The following is a 24,402-nucleotide window of genomic DNA, read 5'->3' as shown; positions in this document are numbered from 1 at the left end:
TACTTATTACACTATCATGTATTCATTGTGATCGCGCGTGTTGGAACAATTGTGCATAAAACTGTACATATGTATCTCTTCGCGCTGCTTTAAACGCTCTTATCCCGATAATAAACTTGACACGTTACACACGCGCTTGCAAGGCATAAATGTGCGGGCAGGAGAATAAGATATACCACGCGTTACGCGGGAGTTTACAGCCGATTCAATGAAGCATAAAGCGCGCGCGACGGCTGTTATTCAATGTTAATTTCATTCGCGGCGGACACGTGTGGATCGTCCGTCTGTTCGTCGCTTCGTTTATTCGCGATGACGACGGAAGTTGCACTCAGCTCGCGATCCCGGTTGTAAGCGGTACGAACAGTGTACGACAAGTCCGATACGTCGAAAGCAGATTAGAAACATATGTACATGCCGAGTATGTGGCGAATGAACGCATTTAATCAAGTAAATATTTCCGCGGGACATAATAAATCGATCGAAGCATGGTAACATGAATCTTGCGCGTTGGTTATAAAATCTAGCAAGCTGGTAGGTTACAAATTAATACAAAAATTATCGACGTTTTAACGTTTAGCGATATTACGCTCGCAACGATTATGACTAGAATTGTAATTATTGAGTAGAATTTTAATTAATATCCATGTGAAAAATATATCGAACAAATATCTCACTTACATATGCTACATGAAAAATATATATCACGAATATTTTGTCATGTATATTTTTCCTACAGAGCGCTGCATATTTTATGTATACATTTTTATTTATCGATAATATCTGAAACATAATTATAAATATAATATATTGCAAAGCAGATTGCAATTAGACGAACAGCTATCTAGTTTTGATAGCATAGAATCCTCGTGTAAGCGCATGCGTGTCATGGATTTATTTTCGTGGATATACGCGGTTTTCCCTTCCGCTCGTCTGACCATACGCTGACTAGACTACTCGCATACAAGGGGGCAAGTCTCGTAAATTATTGAGGTACATCGTTAGGTAGACATTATGTGACAAAGAATAGAAGGAAATACCTGAAATTAGACATTAAAATAATATTACACGTATCTTATATAAAAAAATCTACGAGGGGGATTGTAAGATGAGTAGAATATCTCTTATTGAATTTCATAGTATAATAATATTTACTATTCGATTCACCACCACTGATAGAATTCTAATTCTAATCCGGGTACGTAGACGTCGCTGCTGGCAATGCGATTTTCCGGACGTACGGATGTACGGATGTATGAGAAAGAAGGTTATTAAACCTGCGGGCAGGAAAATATCCCGCGTCACTGCAGACTTCCTAAGGGGTAGATGGGAACGAGGAAGAGCGAATTTGCCGAGGGCAGTGCCGTAGCGAGCTTTGGGGGTAGAGCCCCGCCGAGCGAGATCGATGCGTCGCTCGGCTCATCACTTATTTACGCCTTCATTACTGTAAACAATGCATCTCCCTTTACATCCGGTCTCTCCTGCCGTTCGTTCTCTCCTGCCTTGTCCGTCCTGTCTATCTCGCCCCCGTCGTTCATCTCGCAGTCATATACCGAGCCATTCCATCGCGCGCGCAAAGCACCTCGTTTCTCTGAAAGCAGCGCCGTCTCCCAGATGTATTTTAAAACGACTCTGCGCCGTATCTCTATTCTCCTCTCCGTCTGTGTCTGCGCGTTCCCCTTCTCTCGCTAGGTTTAAATATCCCCTCTCGTTTCCTCCCTCTAGTTGTTCTAATAAATATTGAAGCCGAACGAAATTCCGTGGAATGGCTTTTGCGTTTGCTCATTATGCTCAATGTGCGATTAGTTATATTTGATTACTGCGGTGTACATAAAGTATGAATATTTATTGCCTAGAGCATTCTCGAAAAGGAATTAATGTATGAATAATAAGCAACATGTGTATATATTATAAGATAATGCGACATTAAAATATTTTATTTTACGTTAAATAAAAATGACAGCAAATATTTATTTATTTTCCCATTTACGTCAAAATCGAAACTTTTAAGTTTAAATTTGCGAAAGAAAAATAATACATAGTTATAATTTTGACTCTTGTATAAACAAAAACCATCTAAATTCGAATAACCAAATTGAATTAAAAGCCCAAGGCGATCAGCGTGTAGTTTGTTCTCGTGAGATCAACGTGTTAATAAAACAGAAATGAGTAAGGGAAGTGCAAAATGTTAGCTACCGGAACTTAGCTCGTATCGCGAATCGTTTTCAATTAAAACGCCGACATCTCTGCATTGCAGCTGCTGGTCATCGAAGTTGTATACGAGCTCGCGTGTAAAGGAAAAGCGTTTGTTCTTTTCCTTGTTCTCTTATTTTCCTGCACACATTTCATTTCTGTATACATTACATATTGTAAATAATGCAATAAAAATTTGCAGTCATCTTAGTAATTGTAGAATATTATGGATTTTGTAAATTTCTGAGAAAGAGAGAAAAAAAGCAGATACGGCAAATAGTGCATAATGGCTGCACGATAATTAAAGTCGTATGTTAGGTTTAGTCGATGCAGTTTTCATTTTGCTAATGGTAATAATACTGCCACATCGAGATAACGTTCGATAAGTTAACGATCATCCCCAGGGATTGCATAGTAAGATTTTATATATGAAAACGAGGAGCCTTGGAACATAATCTGTTCATTATTTATGTTTAGTTCACGTTTATTTATTCCATAATCTATGTAATATTAGTCACTGCGAGATGTCGATATATTATTTAACTTTATAATATTAACTTTATAATTTATTTAGTTTAATATCAGTTTAGATCCTCGATCTTTATCGAATCGCGAAGAAATCAATATGTACATATCGATTTATCTTGATCGCTTCTTACATCGAATATGCATGTTTCTCAAACATCTTCGTGGAACTCAGTCGTTTATTTACGCAAAGCTTTACCGCGATATAAATCGATTCATCCTGTTCAAGCAAGGTTCCTGTTCCTTATAATTCGAATTTCCATCAGTGAATGCAATTACGAAATCTCAATCGGCTGCAGTATGTAATAAACAATATGTAATGAACCACGTGGGAAATCACGCAATATATCAGTCCTTTAAATATAGTTAATTTTTTCAAAAGCGATCGGATCTTATGTTGAATGCGTTGCGTAATACATTTTTTTATACTTTATCGATCTAGCCAGATTTATTTTTTTTTTTTTTTTTTTTTTTTTACCGATTTATCTCGCTTTTCCGCCTCCCCTATTTTTTATCACGTACATTGTACTCTCCTAGTTTGATTATACGTGATCGTCTTCGTATTGAAGAAGATGTATAGGATCATAAATTAGTAATTTAAAGTCTACATAAAGTCTCAATATAAAGGATAGGAGAATATTTATAATATGAAAAACTAAAATTTATAGTTTATTTAATGGGAAGGGCATATATGAAGTTCTCCAAAAGAGAGGTGCAGAAAGTTCTGCTTGACATTACGCAAACAGATATGACGGAAACTTTTTAAGAATTTGCGCGAACTGCAGATTGCGTTCTTAGGAAAGTTGGAGGAACTTTTGTGGAGACGAAACGAACCTTCGATTTCGTCTGCGAGTTATTTTTACAATGTTGCGCCACGAATGCGTTACGTAATTTATGTAGTAGTCTTATTTCTAAAATAAACGAAAAATGTTTAATACTTATTTATTTTATAATTGTGATGGATTTTTTCTTATTGGATCCCTGAACATTTGACATGAAGAATAGGAAAGTGTTAGTACAGACATTCGTCGCGACTAATATTGTCTTGGCTCGAGATGTGCGTGTGTGTGTGCGTGAAAATATTTCTTGGATGCATAATTATGCATTGAACTTGAGAGTATTATTATCAATGCGTGTTGTGTAAGATGGCGGCCGTGTACGCGTGTAATTTCAGAAATGTATCGTACAAACGAGCTTTTCTTGGCGAAGATTCAAACATACCGTTAGCGCAGATTTCATTTACGCCATTTCTTAAATATGCACGATGCGAATTTGGCTGGATTGCCGAACTATCGATTCGATGAAATCAAACCGCGTTGGTGGACGCAATCTTGGAAATGTAATTATACGATATTTGGTTGCTGCATAAGAGCGCATGCGTTATTCTCACAATTTCTCGTCGTGCGATCGCATCTGGTCGCTGTTTTTTCAATTTGACAGACTCATTGTATCAAAAGCGAAATTTTAATCACACTGAAAAGACGGATTCGTATCTCATCATCGAGAAAATAAAAATAAAAATTCCACGAACGTTGCATTATTTTACGATAAAAGCAGTGCACTGCTGGTTTTAATAAACCGCAAAAATAGGCGGACACCAAACCCTCTGCGTTTGTCGATGACGCCTTCTCTCAAAGACATTTACGTCGGCGTGCAATGAACTCGATATCTTTCCGTCGCCGTTCACGTACAGCTTCTTCCCGAAATACACGCACGGGGCGTATTTTCGGGCGTTTAATTAAGAGTTCTTACGACCTACTTGCTCGAAATATTTCGTTGACGACGAACGCGCATGCTGATGACGCTCGGTATATCTCCTTCTTATTGCTCCATGATTTCAGTAGGCGACGATGACTCTTCCTGTAGTCAGTTATAGATACTTTGTTATAGATATTACTGATGTAACGCGATTAAATTTCTTGGAAAGAAATATAAAGATATTAATATCTAATTATAAATACATTGTTATTAATATTTAATGTATCAAACAGAGAATATATTCAAACTAATCGTACAAAGACGTCGTTCTTGGCGACCCGACAGTTTGCAAATATGGTTACATTTCAATCATTGTAGTTGTGTTTGAAGAGACTCGAAAACCCCATAGTATATCCCAAAGATAACCGGCCATTAACAGCCGAAAGCCACCCTAATGCGGACGCATGACTCGCCGTTACGATTGTTTCATATAAACCACCCCGAGAAGTTGGCATTCGAGACACGTAGTATAATTCTTTACCCTCCCTCCCTCCCTCTCTTCCTTTTCTCTCTCTCTCTCTCTCTCTCTCTCTCTCTCTCTCTTTCTCTGTCTCTCTCGCCGTCCCTTCGCGTCGTCTTTTCAGAGGATGCACGATTCCCCGGGTTCCAATAGCCGCCATCGTAAGCAACGCCAACACCGGGCAACATCGTCCTTCGTAAGCAGTCTCGACCTTATCCTAGCGCGTTGTTGCCATCCTCCCCGTAACCCCGAGCACGCCCGGGCAGGCAAACATTTATCCACGATTTGAAATTAATGTTTCGACCCACCGCGTCCCAAACGACCGTCTCCGTGTCGCCCCTCGATGTGCGCCGAGATGGCGAAAGCGAGAGTCTGGAAGTTATTAGCTCGTCGAAGTTATTACCCGCGTCTCTAAAACCACTACATATTTCCGTTCTCGTCTTTTCACCTAAAGGTCATTCATGCGTTAAAAATTTTTTTATTTTTTTTATTTTGTCTTATAATTTTTTTATAACTCGTGCTTATACTCCCCGATAATAAAATCCAAGTAAGAAAACGATATTAAAACGAGAAGAGTAAAAAAAAAAAAAAAAAAAAAAATAGGAAAAAAGTATTTCCTTTAAAAGGCACAGAGTTTTTGGCATCATCTTGCGATGATCTATCGTGATGCGCCAGTCCTTCGAGCAAACTAGCGAAAATTAGTTGGAAAGTAAGGAGATGATCAAAGTTAGCGAGGCGCGGAAGAAGAGATCATCGAGAAACCTGGATATATCATTAATGCAACGTGACGCGAAACGAACGTTCTTCATATTCTCTCAAATAGTAGAAAAAACCAGATGCGATAAGATATTTTGCTTTATGTATCACTCGAATGAAAAACCGCTAAAAAAGACGCGCACCGGTGGTTGTAAATAATCGTGGTTGCGCATAATTCCCGAATATCGCCTCGGTTTAACATGCCCCGGTCGATGCACTCTGCGCCCTCGTCGGCAAAGTGGTGTCTCTAATCTGGGTCAAAGATGATTTGCCGCGCGCGCAGCCTTCCTCCGTTGATTGTACGTCGGTTCAAAGTATGTATAGTGCGACCGCGGCCAAAGTATCCGATTCTCATTACTCGGTTACTTTACCGGTGAGGTGTAACGGATCGCGTATCAGGTGCGACGCGATGACCTGGAAGTCGAGGAAGCGAGGCGCGTCTTGACTGCGCTGAGTGGCAAATTAGAAAATCTCGAGAGACGCGGTACAGTTAAAGAAAGATATTAGACTTGAAACTCGTAAAAATAGTCTTGTCATATTTTTGCGCAGTCAGATATGATATTAATAAGCTTTAGGCGAGACCATTTTTTGCGGCCTAAATATTTGATATATACTCTTTGATTTCACTTAAAGATTTTTTTGAAATTGCGTACATAACGTAATTACGACGTAAATTCTAAAGGTAATCGAAGTAATTATTTAAATTAATCTTAGATATATGAAATTTTAATCAGATTTTATATGGTGACTGAATTATAAACATACAGTAAATATTCAAATTTAGATAAAATTAAAAAATATGATTAGAAAATAAAATTATATATGATCTCAAAAATATTTATATCTCATACCATGCCCATAATTAAAATTAATAATCTATATAAAAAATGGAATCAATATTTTGTTCAAGCAGGGATCAAGTTACAAAAGGTCGCCATTAAACGGCATCGTGAATAAAACATTGATCGAAACTATTTGTCAAGCATCATTTATTCACCGAATGACTTTTGGGAAAAACCCTCTGCAATATCTGGATTTCTGTTCGCTGATGCGAAAGGCGGGGGCAGACGACGGGAAAGTAGACGAGTCGAAAGAGCGAGGCGGAAAAGTAGGCACTCGGAAGGTGCGATCTTGGCCAAAGGTATTGACTTTCCCGAGGGTTCGCCCTCGTTCTCTCTCTCTCTCTCTCTCTCTCTCTCTCTCTCTCTCTCTCTCTCTCTCTTTCTCTCTCTCCCTCTCCTTCTCCCTCTCTCCCTTTCTCTCTCTCACACACTCTCACTCTCTCACTCTTCTGGTGGTAGCGCGATGATGAGATCTCTTGGGGCGAGGACTCTGCCTACACCGTTACTTGCCCCCGCTCGCAATCTCCCCGTCGCCTTGCTACTCCTGCTGCGGGGGCGGCGCGTAGGTGCGAACGGGGTGGTTGAGCGGCATTCCAGGATGTGTGGCGGCGGGAGAGATACTCCCCCGCGTGTGTAGGTGGACGCTGTGTAGACGTAGACACTGAAACGAGTAGTGGTTCCGTGCCGAGCCCCAGATACCACCATGCGGAACCCCGCCACTCTGCCTGACACAAATCTCCGCAGGAAAAAAACGCTCGTTCTGTCGGATGGTATATCCGCTTTTTCTCTCTCTCTCTCTCTCTCTCTCTCTCTCTCTCTCTCACTCGTTCTCTTCCTCTGAGATCTGCCTGCGTAATTCGTCGCGTCTCGGAGGGTTGACGCTTCATTCTTGTTCGTCCTCTGTGTAAAATTGAGATTTTGGTCTCGTTGACGCGATCGATTATTCGAATTTATAACGTAATAATGTAATATAACATATAAACCTTCACTCAAAAAGAAATGATCTTGCAACTTCAACAAAAATTTTCTAGATGCAAAAAATTAACTGAAACGGATAAATTATTAGCAAATACTGTGATACTGCACATATTTTGCACTTAATCAATTTAAATGATAGAGACAGAATTTATATCTGTACTATTAGTGTAATTTAGACAGAAAATTTTGCTGTGATGCCTATCGTCAAGGACAATTATATTTGTGATTAATATTTGGCAATGGGATCTAAATTTTCTAGAGGTATTGCTAGAATATTGCCGCTATAAATTCTATACGTGACAAACAATATTCTAACAGATACAAAAAGTAGCGACAAATTTTAATCGAGACATCTAAAAATCTACATTAGCAAAATATTTTTTTGAGTGTTAATTTACTGAAGAAAACAAATTTTAAGTTTAAAATTAAATTGCATGCATATATATTAATAAAATTTAATATGTATTAAAGAGATAAATTTGTATATACTCTCTTATAAATATTTATTGATATTTATTTTTAACACATTCATGTGAAAAAAATAAAATCAATTATTTACTCAATCTCTGTATAATTGTAAAAGATAAATACTCATATGGTGATATAGGAGAATTTTTTAAGATTCTAAGTTTTATATCTTGAAATAGCTAAAATTGACAGTCGGATCTTTTTCATGGAAATACCGTATGTACAATTCGCGCTTTGTCATACATCGTGCTTATTTCATCGACGTGCTTTATACCGATGAGTACACGCGAGCTTCGCGTGCGACGATTTTCGCGTCATGTATAATGCACCCGCGTATACACGCGTGATATGAAGGAACAGTCTGGCGCAGTCGACCGAAGAGTCCTTCAAGACGAGTAGTTTCGCGACGAGAGCGTCGTCGACGCCGACAGTGGCGGGTGCCGCATACTCTGCTATTAGCGACGGCTGCACCGACGGTTAATGGAGGCGACGTAGAAAACGGCATCGTAGAAGAGCGAGAGAGAAAGAGAGAGAGAGAGACGATGGACTTGTAAGCGATGATGGCGTGTAGGGCGCAGCGCGGTGCAAAGAAGCGGCGTGATCAATGCCGCAACGCTAATTAATTAACATTCCCTCGCGGAGTTCTCTGGCAGACACACCTATACACACGAGCCTCCCCTCCCTCTTGCGTTATTACTCTTCATCCCTTCGCCGGGTTTCGTTCTCTTCCCTCGTCCGTCTCACTCACACATCTCTCTCTCTCTCTCTCTCTCTCTCTCTCTCTCTCTCTCTCTCCTCTCTCTCTCTCTTTTCTCTCTCTCTCTCTCTCTCTCTCTCTCTCTCTCTCTCTCGTGACTTTAACGTCGACGATCGTTACCGTACCGCGATAACGACGGTGGCGATGGCGACGACTAGTACCCGGCAGGAATATTCCTGAGAGGATTATTTCTCGCCGGCTAGCGAGTAGTCGAAAGTTTCTCTCGAAGCGACAGAACACGCGACTGCAACGGCGAACGCGACGAGAGACGATTGAAAAGTCGGAAATCTCGGAGATATTCAATCTCATCTGATGCAATCGTTGTGCAAAGTGTAGCGTCATTGAGATTTTTCTCCGCTGCGACTAAACAATTGCGCGATAACCGATGAGGTACTGCAAAATTTTCTTCTATTTTAAATAAAACATTACTTGGGAGAAAAGATATTTTCTTCGTATATGCTAAAAAAATTTTATAGAACATGGAACTTTGTACTTGCAATCCTCGAATTTTACAATATAGAATCTGACGATATCATTTAACGTTAATATGTATTTGTCGAACAACTTTTTCAGTTTATAATTCATTTTTTTTTTTTTTTTTTTTTTTTTTTTTTTTAATTGTAAGAATCGATATACGAACTTCTTTCAAAATAAAGATACTTGGACGCTTTTATGTGATGGAGACAATTTTCTTTTACATGAGATAGGAATCGAGAACCCTTAACGGTCCTTTTTTCTTTCTCTCGGTTTTGACCTTTTTATCCTACAGAGAATTAAATCGCGCCTCATCCTTTGCCCGGTCGATACCCGGCTACGGATATAGGAGCGTTGACCAGGAGAAGCAGACGAAACTTCGTAAGGACACGTTTCTCCACATGCTTGGGCGCGCGCGCGCATACACACACACACACACAGAGGCGCGCATGCATGCATGCACGCACACGCACACACATATACACCTGCACATAGATTGCGCAAAGTAGGACAACCACGGGATGACATCCTGTAAGTAAGGGTGCAGCATCCTTCCTTATCGCGCGCAAAAAGGCAGCTTTGCTTTTATGATAAACGTTGTATTATATCATACGATAGCTGTGTGTGTGGTAGAAACTAACTTTAATTCTGTAAATTAATTCTTTGAAAAAATTTGGTATTATTCTGAAAATTACATTATGGCTTTAATCGTTTTACTGATTACAATCGCTGTTGCTCACGCAACTCGTGATAGTGTAACGGTATACGTGAAAACGCAGTGCTATGGGAAGACGGTGCAATGTTTCTCTCTCAGAGAAGAAGTTTGAAAGAATCGATCGATACGCGTTCCATCGTGCATTGTTCCGCGAAACACGGTTCAAAGCAGTCCAGCAACGCAGGGTGGTTTTACTAATTGGTGCCGAGCATCGATTACCGCATCTGCGTCTCCCCTCGGATTTTACCATCGCTGGTATCCGCGATACGGAACGCTTCTCGCGCAAATAAAGCGAAAATTATCTTTGATTATTATATGAATCTCCTTTCTTTCTCATTCATCTGTATGTGAAACGTAAATTCATTTACAATTTCCAAGATAATTAGAAATTGTTTGATTTTGCAACGTCATCGATACGATTTTGATACGTCAATTTAACGCAGTGCACGCATGACTCGTGTATCTATACGATCGGTTTCATTATTTCGCCATTAAGGGTCGGGCCGAGAGTTGAAAACTAGGGCAAGTTTACTCAGGCATCGTAAGATACCCGTGAATGTGGCACACAATCATGACGACGCATGGAGAAAACAACGGGGGTGGAAGCGAGAGATGGCGAACGGGTCGATGCTTCCGTATTTATAATCACAAGCTCCCGCTGGTAAGTGGGGATACGATATTACACGAGCCTCCCCAAAACGTTGCCAAGCGCGCACTGATTGGTGATTAGACAGATGTATCGATCGGCGATTAAGAAACAACGCATCGACATTGGCTTCGCGAAGATTTTCGCTCGTAAAACAGAGGGAGAGGGGCGTCACGAACGAACGGAGAGAACTGAGGGGAATATCAGATGGGGTAAACAAAGGCCAACCGCGAGCAATAATTAATACGTGCCTTCCTCCTAACGTGCGAGAGTGAGAGACAGGCAAGGTCTTCTCTTGGAAGCAGCGGTTTTGATTAATGAGGAGTTTACTGGCACCTTCGCTATTGTGCGGGCTAATTACACCCCGCCTGCATGACCAACCCGTTCGCTGGTCGTGATGAAAGCATCTTTCAATCCGCGAGAGAAAGCGAGACCCTTCTGTGTAAATCGAGCCCCACTATCTCGCGGTAACCCCTTGTGGCGTACGATCGAAGATCGAACGTTTGTTCTCTTGCTGATTAAGAAGCCGAGATTGCGTAGGAAATTGTGTAAACTTGGGAAAGCCAGAAATCACTGGGAAAAGTCAAAGAAAGTGTAAGAGAAATTTCTGGAATTTGCTGTAACGTTATTACAATTAATTCTATTGAATGTTGTACGTCTATAAAAAAATATAATAATAAAAATTAACAAAATTAATTTTTTTTTATGGATACACTTATAAAAAACGAGATTTTTATTTTAAAATGTCGATATATATTATTTACCGGATATTAATTAGCGTCAATGAAATTGTTGATGTAACATTTTCGGGACGCTGCAAAATCGAATTCTTACCGTATATTTAAAAAATTGAAAAAAAGGAAAGACCATAGAAATAAAATGAGATAAATAACATCGTATTTGCTTGACTCTTGATTTCGATTCTTAGCTGGAAATAATCGTCGCCCGCGTCACATTGAAGCTTTACGATCGATTCGAGATAATATCATAAAGTTGATATGCCGGTAAGAACTTGATGTATATTATCCATCACGTGTATGGGCTTATTTATAGCAATCGATATGGCACACCGTTATAGTGCACTCGAATAATAATACGTTGCGTTTTATAAAGGTACGGAAGCGAGAAGGCTTCATTACGATACTTAATTACAGCCGCCAGCGATCTTTACCGTCTTACATCTTTGTTGGTTTTTTTTTCACGATAAATCCTACGAATATTATTTTACATCGGACGGGGCGATATCTCGGAAATGAACAGTAACTTCCGCGTCTCGAGAATTATTTTTTGGTCGTAGAATGTTTAAGAGATTCGATTATAATACATACATACATGAGTTTGAATATAGTTAATAAAAGTGATAAAAATGCACAGAGTTCTTTTAATTTAAATATTCGTGTTTATTTTCATATTATTTAAATAGCGGCTCCCTTTTTCATCTTACTAGTTTTATTGATTTTCATATAAAATATCGCATGTGTGTCTTTTATATTTAACCGAAGAGAAATTAATTTTCCAAGTGCTTTATGTTTTTCTCAAGAAACTTATTCACTAATTGTTAAGTTCGAAATAATCGTAGATACAAAGAACTTTAATTCGAATTTGTTTTTTTTTTTTTTTTTTTTTTTTTTACATCACCACTAGTAACCAAGTCTTCCATCTCTCGTCGGGGTCTCTCTAATTGCTACGTGAAAGGGTCATTCGCCTCCGAGGTTCATCGGGAACGCATCGGCCGTTCCCTTTGCGTCACCTTGTATGCCGCTTGACTGCAATTTGCAGCGCCCGCGGCCTCTCGCCTCTCCTTCCTATCCCTCTCCCTCGTCCCCGGTGCCTGCCGCGTATCACGGTGTCGTGCCTATCACGGATACGTATATGTCCTCGTATCAGACACGTATGGGGACCAGACAGAATATACAGAGCGCTAAATGCCGCCTATCGGAAATCGATATCGGAGAACCAGCAGCAGCTACTCTTCACGTCTCTCTTTCTCTTGTCCGCGTTGAAAATTTCCTCTTTCTCTCGCACTATTGCATTGGTCCAAAACCTTCTCTTCTTTCCTCTCGCTTCTTTCACCTTAGTTTTTGTTAGTCGTAGTTTTATCGCATCTCTTTATCCACCGTATCTCAGTTTGTCAGTTTCTCTTTCTCATTCATCCTCGCGAAAAATTTTTCAAAGGGCGCTACCTTCTTCACGAATCACCGCTAAATTCTTCTCTCCTCCTGCTTCGCCAACCTTCTCTCACTCTGCGCTATCAGCTAGCACGGGCCAAGAGTATCCTCGCAACGACCATATCGATCGGTTCTTCGATAACGCTGAACGTTATCGTCGGGATAGCCAGGAGTAAGCCAGTCGGGAATTGCACCTTTAAAATATTATAATTGACGATATCGCGAAGCGATATGGGAAAAGCTGGTTTTCCACTACGATGGTTTCCGTCGATTTACATTACGGGGCCAGTACCATCGGACGTCGTAGCAAACATTCTTTTAGAGCCATTTTCAAAATCACATGATATTACATTTAGCCAAAGAATTAGATCGATCAAAAGATAATTGTGGTAGTAAAAAAAATATGCGAAACATGAATAAATTTTCAAAAAATAAAGTTAATAATTTAGTAAAATTGTAATAATAAAAATTGTATTATTTTTTTTAACATTTATAAAATTAGTAAAAAATTAAGTCACATTGGAAAATATAATGAAACCGTCTATAAATTCGCTCTTTTTTTTCGGTGAACAAATCAATCGTCTAGATTTAATTTTCTCTGTAACCACTAACTCTTGTTCTCTGGTTTTTCCACTAATATCCGAGTCGCGCTTTTGTCTGGAAGAGGCGTCGACACCTACTACGTATCCATTCCAGTTATGTATACATGGAACTCGACTTGATCGGCTAATATAATTTCGAAGCTTACCGATTAAACTACTCGACGACGAGAAATCTGCAATTCGTCTGGGATTCGAGTGGCTCGTGTTATTGCCGGTTTCAATTATCGACTTCAGAGTTTATATTTCTATCCATTAAAGCTACTTTGTGCTTCATCCGCGATTAACGGAGAGGAAAAAATCGCCGCGCTGATATCCAATCTCGATATGATTGCAATCAATTTGTAATGATTGACGGTCCGTACTCTAAAGAAGAAAAACACTACACACGATCGCGCGACGCTCCTCGTGTTATAAATATATTCTAAATCATATTTAAGGGGATACCGAAGCTTAGAAGCCTAGAAGAAAAGTATTCCTTTAAAAACAAATGTCGTGCTGCACAACATTTCTAAGCTCATTTCTAAAAGTTCACAAATATTCTTTCATGCAATTCTGAGAGAGGAAAACCTATATTATTTTATGTATATAAATTGCAACTTTTATATTAAGTAAATTAATTGTTTTGTTAAGTAAGAACTCGGTCGATATACTTCGGTATCCCCTTAACGCATAATTCGACGAGAATCGAGCGCGATCTCAGTGATTTTAGATCTGTCCCGCAATATCTCGAGATGGTAGTCACTCAATAGACGTACATATACGCACGCACATAGAGGCGAGCTAATGAAAATTAATCCCTTCCGTCGTCGTTGTCCGCGCAACAAGCGCGATCACAATTCCGGCAATTCCGCCCTTCGGTCTCGCGAGGCCGACGGCATGCTGACGCGCACAAACTCGAATGCCACGAGGTTAGACGGTGGTGTCGGACGCTGATCGATTTCTGGACCCGTGCGCACGGAAGTTCGTGGACCGCGCGACGGAATCGTCGATCAGCGCCGCGTCCGATGTTCACCGGTTTGTCAACACTGCCACTTCATCGTCGGCTTACAATACAAGTTTTTCGGGTCAGCGGATCTATTGTACGGTACAGAGTGCAGTAAAGCAGAAATTTTTATTATGTGTATTCCCAGAATAATTTCTCGAAAACCACATCGAGAAACGGAAGTACCGTCGTTAATAATAAAAACTGCAAACGCAACAAATTGACAATGGAAACGTACGTTTATCCCGCAAGTAAACTGAAACGATTAAAGTTATGCAATTATATATTTTTTTGTGACTAATGTAATTACTTATTTTCTCGAGGGGAGAGGGAATTATCTGAGTTATCTAAAAATTTTTGATATAAAATCAATATTTTTTTTCAACGGCACAATGTAACTCGATGAAGAAAAGTCAGATATATAATTTTCCTAACTTGCAAACTGGCAGATAGACTTTTTTATCTTTGAAGATGTCAAAAGATATTTAAAGTAATTTCGTAAGGCACTGAGAAATGTATATACACAACAGAGAGGCGTATGCACGCGGAGGGGCACGGGCGTGCACCACGGTAATATCGATCAGGAGAAGTCCCGTACGCTGACACACACACACACACACACACACACACAACACACACACACACACACACACACACACAGACACACACACACATACACACACATACATTTCCAGGCTTCTCAACACAAGAATATCAACGCCTGTCGACCCCCGCCTGCGTGTTGTTGGCTGCACGCCCCGCTTAAACCGTATTCAAGCGTTTCCCTTTCACGATGTAACCCGACCTCTCCGCTTCGCTACTTTCTTGTCCACCCTTCCTACGAGTCATTAAGCGAGTGCGTTAACGTTGCACGTGGCTGCGACTCGTCGTTGCCACGTCTGAAAGTCTCAAGGCCCATTCGTTTCGTATCGACTAGCCATTCAAGGCTAGCTAATCTTTTTAAAATAATCTATCTTGATATGTAATAAATGTTCTCATTATCCTGTAATAGGTATTTTGTTAGAATATTGCTCTATAAATGGATTTGTAATAGACTCTATATATAATTGCATAAGATACTTATATATTATTAAAATAAAAAAAAAAAAGAACTGTTTAAAATTAAAATGTATATTAGCTTCTTTCCTCTTTTTCTAGTAATGTTACATTTTTTTCTCTATGATGTAATGATTTGTCCTGAACGTTCTTTACGAGTCGTAGTGTTTCGTCATAAAAAAAATCCATAAGAGATTTTATTACGGTTTTTAGCATAGTAGGTAATAATCTACAAGCGTACAAGTTCTTTAATTGATTACTCGTTGGCGATTGGCTTGATTACCTTTCGCTAACATAAAGCAATTAATTGACTGTTGGCAAAAATTCCGAGTTGTTTACGAATGTGTTTACGTTCTGTGCGATTCCAACGATAACTGCGATTTTTTTCCCCAATTCTTTTTCTAGCAAAAATATTTTTTTGCTTTTCTGCTGTTTCATTTTCTTGCATTTTCCCGGTTGTCTTCAACATCTATTCACATTATCTTTGAAATTCGCTTTTAATAGAGTGATATATGTACAATCTCTCTTTGAGAGAGAAAGAGAGAAAGAGAGAGAAAGATATCTGTACTTTAATGAAGTATTTACTTATTTATTTACTTTTTATCACAAGTTTTAGGCCAGTATTTATGGTCTGTTCTTATTTCAAAACCGTTTTAAGTAATATCTTAAGATACTCATATTTATTTTAAAACAGTTTTAACTAATGTCTTTTTAAGATACTCATACGACTCTAATTGGTTTACCATGTATTAAGACTGTACTTAAAACAGTCTTAAATATAAGATCAGATTACCGACCTAAATTTATGTTTACTCCTAATTGGTGAATTTCTTGGTTACATTAATTGCTAATTATCATTCATTAACAATTTTCTTGTCTGCTTTATGTCTATAGGTGTTATGACTAGAAAGCTGTGTCTTGTTAATAAACTTGACCCTACTCTTTCGTCTTACTTCTTTCTCGCGATTTTTTTTCTCTTGGTCGAATTGTGCGAAATGCGCACACGCGTACGTAAAATTAGCTATTTATTGTATCGTCTACCCGAGGGGTTGGTCACTAACAGTTATAATGTACAAAAATTACCCTTTGATACGGATTACCCTTAAATTATACCTCGAATTATTTAAGATTGCCTAATAGTATCTCAAATTAAAAAGAAATTTTACTTTAAATTATTTTAACGCTAAAGATTATTTAGATTTACCAAAAATAACCTTACCCAAAATTTTGCTGGGATTGCCACTGAATTACCTAGCCTTGTACAAAAATTACTTCAGTGACCAACCCCTCGCGTCTACCTTTCCGAAATGTGTGTATATTTCTAGCACCTGCATGCATTCTATGAATCTGCACATTTCTTCCGGCAGGTAACACATTCTTCTTTTGTCGATATGTAAGATACTGTCAGGAATCGCGTCGTTATTTACTGTAAATATCTATCGTAAAATCAGAATTACAAAATAGATTTTTTCTTTTGATAACAAAGACTATACGAATAAAAGCTATACGTTACGCCAGAGGGATGAAATATTTCTGTAAATATTATTCAACGTAAATCTATGTGTTTTTTTCTCTGGTCGAATAACAGTATTGATTGCTGTTAAAGTTGTTGCGACAATAAATAGTGGTCGTATGTACGTATTTTTGTATCCTAGTTTTATACAAACGCACACGTACACGCACACACACACACACACACACACACACACACACACACACATATATATATATATATATATATATATATATATATGTATAAATAATTAAAATTCAATCTTTCGATGAGCGACACCAATGGTACTCCTTTCTCGGCAGTACCTAGTATCGAGCAATCCGATGGTTCGAACGTCGAGGAGTAGAAGGAAGGAAGGAAGGCCGTTACTGGGGCGAAAGGGAAGGATAGAAAAGGGAAATGGCTAACAAAAGCTTTGGGAGAACGAAAAAGACAGATGGCACCCAAGAAGCGACGGTAGAGAAAAGAAACATTAGAATTATGGCAGAGACGTAGGTGGTGGTCGCGTGCGGCCTTCAAATCCTTCACGGAACTCTGTCTTCCAACCCTCCTCGTTTTATACGGGCCTGTCACCGTCACAGTCACGTGACCACCACACCCTTACTGTACACCGACGAGATATCTAGAAGGTATCCGGTTTTTAGAGTCCAGGTGGATAGAATACCCACGAAGCGCTCATTATCGATCCGAGCTTCGTTTCAGAATTAACTCGGCAATATTGTTAGGGCAGTCACTCACCTTAGCGCGCGTATTCCGTTTTACATTTTCCGATTTTATGAACTCTAAAATAAGAAGCAGTATACCATCAAATAATAAGGAAAATATCATTTATATAATATATTTGCATCTATATATTTTTCTACGTGTTATTTTTCAATAAATTATGTTATTTATATTGAAACAAATACGCTAGTTTATATTTTTATATTTTAGCGACATATCGTTGAATCTTAGACTATTAATTATTAATCTTAGACTTTTAATTTTAATTTGATAAATGGTGAGGATCAACTATACATTTGCCTAGAATGTCGAGCACTAGATTGTGTATCATAATATAGCACATAAAATGTACTGCAGTCTGCTCGCGGCATGTTGCTTTCGCTGATAAACGTGCGACGTTCAAGTCTGCTCGCGGCGTGTTGCTTCCGTTGACAAACACGTGGCGATCGAAGTCGGCGTGTTATTGAAGAAACTGTAACATGTCTGACAATTGTGGCAGAACACTACTGATTTTTTCCCGTGACCGATTTCTTCGCTATGAAGGTCTTCGTGTTCGTAGATCCAAAGGGCGAATTGGTCAAACTACTCATGAACTTGAACTGAACCGTAGAAAATAGGTCTGCGAAAAGTCGAGGGGACGAAGAAGCAGACGGTAGAAATTGCGGCAAAAATTGAGAATCCTTCACACACAAAAAGAGAACTCTATGATTTTATAAAATAATCTCAATATTATAAACGGATAATTAAATGCAAATAATACCGAAAATTCTATCAAATTATTGTTTTTCAACGAAAGTAAAACGGAAGTTTTTCCGCTCGTCGTTTCTCTGGTCAATTACTTTTTCAACAGTCAACCAAGGAGCTGACCTCAAACTGTGTTGCGCGAAACTTTTTGATTTCGCAATAAAGCGTTGTGGAGAAAACAATGCAATCGATCTGTCCGAAAATTCTCGATTGCGTGTTGCACGAAATCAAAGTAACTGATCGTTGTAAAGATCTCAAAAATAACGACGTAGCTACCTAGTATGGAATTAAACGATTACAAATCGATCTTCGAAAACAAATTCTAAGATTTGACATCAGAATATTCATTCTTAAATTATTTGAGACGGACTCAAATTTTCGCAAATCCAGAATATAAAAATCTGTGAAAGCAAAACCGTACCTATGCTAACTAATTTTTTTCACTTACAAGATGATTGAAAAATAGCGAATAAAATTTGCTCGATATTCGTAGCAATATAATTTCGCAAGTGCTTACGATATCATATCTCAATAAAGCCATTTGCGTCGTGAGAAACATCTTTAACTGTGCACGTATTCGCATGTAGTCCACCTAATTCTCGTAGACGCGTCGCGTTGCAAGACGAGACGAGGCGGCTAATTCTCTGTGTTCTCGATAAACCGAGTGTGAAGCAAAGCGCGCAACCTCGGTTTGCACGCGCACCCTCTTTGCTCGCACAGGTCAAGCAGGCCGACTGTGCATCATAGTGCCGATTGATGTGTAGGGTGACGATATCCGCGCCTTTGCCAAGGGTGAACGACGAGACCGATGCTCGGGGGTGACGATGGGCGGCTGAAGATCGGGTCGTCGGACGTGCTTGCTCGCACCGGAAGGTGATGGATACGTCGGCGCTATGCACGGACGGCGGTGGTAGTGGTAGCGGCGGCGGTGGTGGTGGTAGTGATGGTGGCGCGGGTGGCGTTTAACACATATCGCATGTGTACGGGGAACACGAGGTCTGGTGGGAAAGAGAGGGGGCAGAGGTCACCGGCCGCGGAGACTCGTGCGACTCGCCCACAGAACTGTTCTCTTTCTCTCTCGCTCTTTCTTCCTCCGTTCACTCGTCTTTTTCTTCTCGCTTTTTCATCCCTTCCTCCTCCAGCTCTTTTCTTCTATCGCCAGGATATACTTGCACTCCTGTCGCTACGCAATTGCGTACCGTTCTACGAACGGCGTAATCCGTAGGATAAGCTACGTAGATGTAACGTACGCGCGTGATGTACATGATATATGTAAAGCCTGCTCATCTCCGTTTTCACCGAAAAACGAGATTTTTCTGCATCGTGAGATGTCGCGATTTCAAGGTCACTCGTCAGGACGCATTCCCCTGGCGTCGTCGTCGTCGCATGCAGCATGGTATTCGCGAACGTTGATTGCACCCGACAAAACCCTATTAGTGGTTCTCTAAAATAGTTTCAAGACAATGATTAAAGCATGTAATCGTATGCCTTTTACTTTTTTATTTAAAAAAATTTTTTCCTTTTTTTTTATTCTGCGCTAAAACCATTATGATTTATAATTAATAAGAGTCAGTTGGATGAAAACGGTGCTTCTTAAATTCAACTGCATTAAAAGAGAAACTTCAATAATTATATTGTACTACATTACATTGAAGATACAGTTAAGTCGCGTTTACGAAACGCGTTACGGCCATTTCTCTTCGAACGCAATTCCAAAATGTGTGTCGCGAGTGAGCATCTCGGACACGAACGCTATGATTAGCGATTACAACATCGTAATATTAGTCACAATGCGATTCCTCGGTCATGCGTGTACTTACGTGTGTGTGTGTGTATGTGTGTCACAATATCTATAGCATGTTACGTGCTAGTATCGCTGACTGTGGAGTGTAGATTGCGAGTACGATGACTCTATGTTAATAACGATTTAAACATGCACTTTTATGCACCTTGAGCAGAGATTTTCTTCATTAAAATTGTTTTAAATTAAATCGAAGATTAAAATTGTTTTAATCTTTGATTTTTATAATACTTTTTTACTTTTTTCACTTTTCAACGATATTGTTATACATAAAATATTTCAAATTCATCGAATTACCTTCCATTTCCAAATTCTATCTAGGACCCGTGCAAATTTTAATGTTGATAAGAATTAGTTTCTGTCAAATTTGAGATAGTCATTAATAAAATTTGCTTGATAATTAAGTTATTTTAATTCTGATATTATGTATATTAAAGCTATATATATTAATTATAGAAATCGTCATGCAAGTTATGTCAGATTTTCAACGTCGCATGGTCATGATTGACGCATAGTAATGAAGATTCCATAGATAATAGCAATATATCTAAAATCGTATATTTTATCGGAATTTCTAAATGCAAGAAAATGTAGGGATATTAATCGAATCGTATAAATGTGTAGACAAGAGTTGCGTTGCATGATAGAATTATTCATTGAATTTGATTGCAGTTAAGTTGTTATAAATATGTATATATCGTTTAAATTCACTTATTACTGATGTATTTGTGAGAGAAAAAAATAGATAATTAGTACTTATTAAAAACAAATTAAATCAATGATAACCGCAACAGCTAATGGACTGATTTTAATAATTTAATCAAAGTCTTGATATAAAAGAAGTTGTAACCTTGTTACAAAAATGAAAATTGAATATTATTAATATCACGCATGTACGAGTATAGTAAATTGTTTGAATCTAAGGAGTAGTCTAATTTATGAATCCTTTGATTTATCGACTCTTACGAATTACTCGTTAACGGTGATTATTTCATTAAACGAAATTGATTGCAAAAACTCGGCATTCGAAAGCTCGGTGTAAGTATCGATTTGTTCAAAATGGGTCACGTCCGTCCACGTTCGTAATTTTGTGTGTTTTTTTTACCCTTTCATTACTGCGAGCTTTGATGTTGAAAGGGTTTCGAATCGAAATGCATACTCGAATACAGAAGGAAAAGGATCTTTTTCTTGTAAAAACTTCGTCTAATTGAAGCTCAAACTTCCAGACTCCGATTGTGACAGATTTATTTTGGTCGGTAACGATGGACGACTACGGGATCATGTTTAATTAGCTCCAAGTTTTGATGAATTTTCGAAGATCTAAAGCGTCTGATCTCTGACACTTCGAGATTATCCGTGTCTCAGCGTCAGTGATTAGTACACTTGTCAAAGATTTCGGTCTTTCCTTATTTTGTGATATCCGTAGACGATGCGAGTAGATCTGCCATGTATATTTCTTTCATTTTCTTTTTTAGAGTCCTTTTAAGCATTGCTATAATAAGACACGTGATATGCAGATGTCGCGTTCAGGGACTCTCACGGGGGGAGGCCGCCGTGATTTGGGCTAATTATGCGCGACCAAGTAGGTTTCTCCTACCAACCATATCTCTATGCGTCCTACCGGGACACGCGACCTCTCGGTTACCATCATGTAATCCTTGTGTATATACGTGTGCGCGCAGAAACATATCTACGTATATATATTCGCTGTATGTCCATTTTCCCGGATAAATTCCACCTTACCACTGTATATCTATCTCAGATTCGCAGCAAGCGAGTTTTCGTTGCGTTTCGCTCTGCACATCTTGCACTTGCACATGCATGGACGTGCCTTTGCATGATTTGCATTTTCTACGCACGTTCCTCTACTTAATTATATGTATATATACATGTATATAGGTTGTTTGCGAGAATTCTATAGATATTACAGCCTCGCGATTCGTCTGTAAGTTTCTTGAAACCAGGTAAAGAAATTTTAATTCTACGCTATATCAAAGCTTTTTTAATTTTTTACCTTGAATATTTCGATAATTAAACTATAAATCAAACCTCTGACAAAGAGAATGCTGATAACTGCTGAGATACCTTACACACAAATTATATATATATATATATATATACATACATGACTGCACATCGCGCGAAATACATGCGTACGCGGATGCGAATTGACATGATAATTGTAACTCCCTTATACATGTAAATGTGTGTATAATTGTATATAATCTCTACAAATTAGTATACAACATATGCTTATGTACACACACACGCACACACATACGCGCGCGCGCGCGTATATATGCAGTCGTGGACAAAATGAAGAGCACGCTATATAAATTTTGGAAAATCTTTTGTTTTATTATAATGCATTAAATAAATTTTAAATTTTAAACGTGAAATATTTTTGTGAATATAAAAAACTTTTATTTAGCATGCATAATTGTAAAAACAGTGTTTCTGTAACTGTTTACACATATTTGTTTATATGAGTGACATTTAGACCTTGGACAAAATTGATAGAAAATTTTATATTGAGAGTAAAATAATGTAAACACACATTGACCTTTATCTAATATGCGATATTATTGCATCTTTAGTGTATGTTGAACTTTTGCATAAGTACAAAGTTAATAAACTCACATGTCTCAGAAAATAAGACATTTGCCCCCTTATTTACAAAATCTAATTGTTTTAGATTGCGAAAATAATAAGTTAACTTATAGTGAAATAACCGAAAAATATAAAGTTTCGGCAGCTTCAGTTCGTAGATTTTATGTAAAGTATTTAAAATATAATAGTGTAGAAGCTTGCCGTCGGGATCCGAGACGTTGCACAAATGCAGACGATGATAGAAGAATTGTGAGGGAATTTCAATGTAACCCAGGGATAACAGCACGAAAAATTATTGAAAACCTAAAATTAAATATATCTGAAGACACTGTGAGAAGAAGAATACTAGAGGTGGGTTTAAAGAGTTATGTAGCTAGAAATTCCACTAGACAAACGCCATAATAATGAAGAGTTTCTAAACGAATTGCAACTAAAATTTCAAAGAATCGATAAAAATTATTTTGAAAAACTTGTTGAAAGTGTGCCACGACGTTTACAAGCAGTAATAAAAGCAAAAGGCTACAATACAAAGTATTAATCACTTAATTTGTAAACATTTATAAAGTATCCACTTAATTTGGCCCATGTGCAATTTTATGTTATTAATGATTAAATGATACAAATTCTAATATATTACTCATTATAATTGATTTTTCTTTTCATTTTATTAAATTATACTTTGTTTATTTAAATATATAATAAAGTTTTGATTTATCGACATTATTATTTTGTCTACGACTGTATATATATATATATATGTAGCGTAATTACATATGTAGTGGTTGAACTAAATATCGATCCTTGACTGCGCGTATAATTAGTCTCGAGTATCGGTAGACAGTCTTACATATATGTAGCTCTCCGTAATACATGTATATAACGCATTTGCGGACGTGATATACGTAGGTATACGCTAATCACATACCTATGTACATACGTCATATATCTCAAAATTTTGGTAGCCTGAGAGCGGCTATCAACAGAGAAAGCGACTCCACACCTGTGCATTTGCATAAGCGTCTGTCAGCGTTCGTGTTTCATAGGAGTGAATTCAAATAGCAAGCGCGCTAATGTAGAATATAATATAATAATATGCATAAGAACTAAATATAATAATGTATAACAGAATAACAATTCTACATTATCGCATCACTCAGATTTGAGAGAAGCGATGTCCTTTTTTTCGGACAGGACGCGGATTGTATCCTCGTTTTGTCGTAAACTCGATAGTCGACCAACAACGGAACGTGCAATTTACTGATAAAAACATAGAAATGATGACACGCAATTTGGCGGTGCTTAGAGTCTCGCAGGGGCTCGAGACACGGGAATTGTACGCGTCTGTACTATCGAGATACAAAGTCGCAACTAGATTACGAGGGTTCGACAGCCGGCGGCAGAGGGTCGGAGGGTCATTCGTCCGGGACACGGTCCTGACTTATTCTCCTCTTTCATTGCACAATATAAAATATAAAAGAATATCATCCCGTATCATTACCGGCGATTCGAGTGACGACAATAGTTATCGCCTACTTATATTATGCTTTTTTTCCAGAAACAAAATATTTCTGTTTTCCAGCGGTAAAGTTAGTTCCATCATCGGAAAACCGCGCGATTTTTTCCTTCACTATGAA

At 38.4% G+C, this 24,402-nt stretch overlaps 1 protein-coding gene across 12 annotated transcripts in view; it reads left to right on the top strand.

Annotated features, from left to right (window-relative positions):
* The window catches only part of Mam (uncharacterized), a 164,603-nt gene that overhangs the window by 125,218 nt on the left and 14,983 nt on the right, over window positions 1-24,402 (top strand). The gene's annotated exons all lie outside the window — the stretch shown is intronic.

This window comes from Anoplolepis gracilipes, chromosome 1 (genome assembly GCF_047496725.1).
Source record: "Anoplolepis gracilipes chromosome 1, ASM4749672v1, whole genome shotgun sequence".
Taxonomy (NCBI): Eukaryota; Metazoa; Arthropoda; class Insecta; order Hymenoptera; family Formicidae; genus Anoplolepis; species Anoplolepis gracilipes.
The sequence above is the reverse complement of the archived record's forward strand: the minus strand, read 5'-3'. Positions and strand labels throughout refer to the sequence as shown.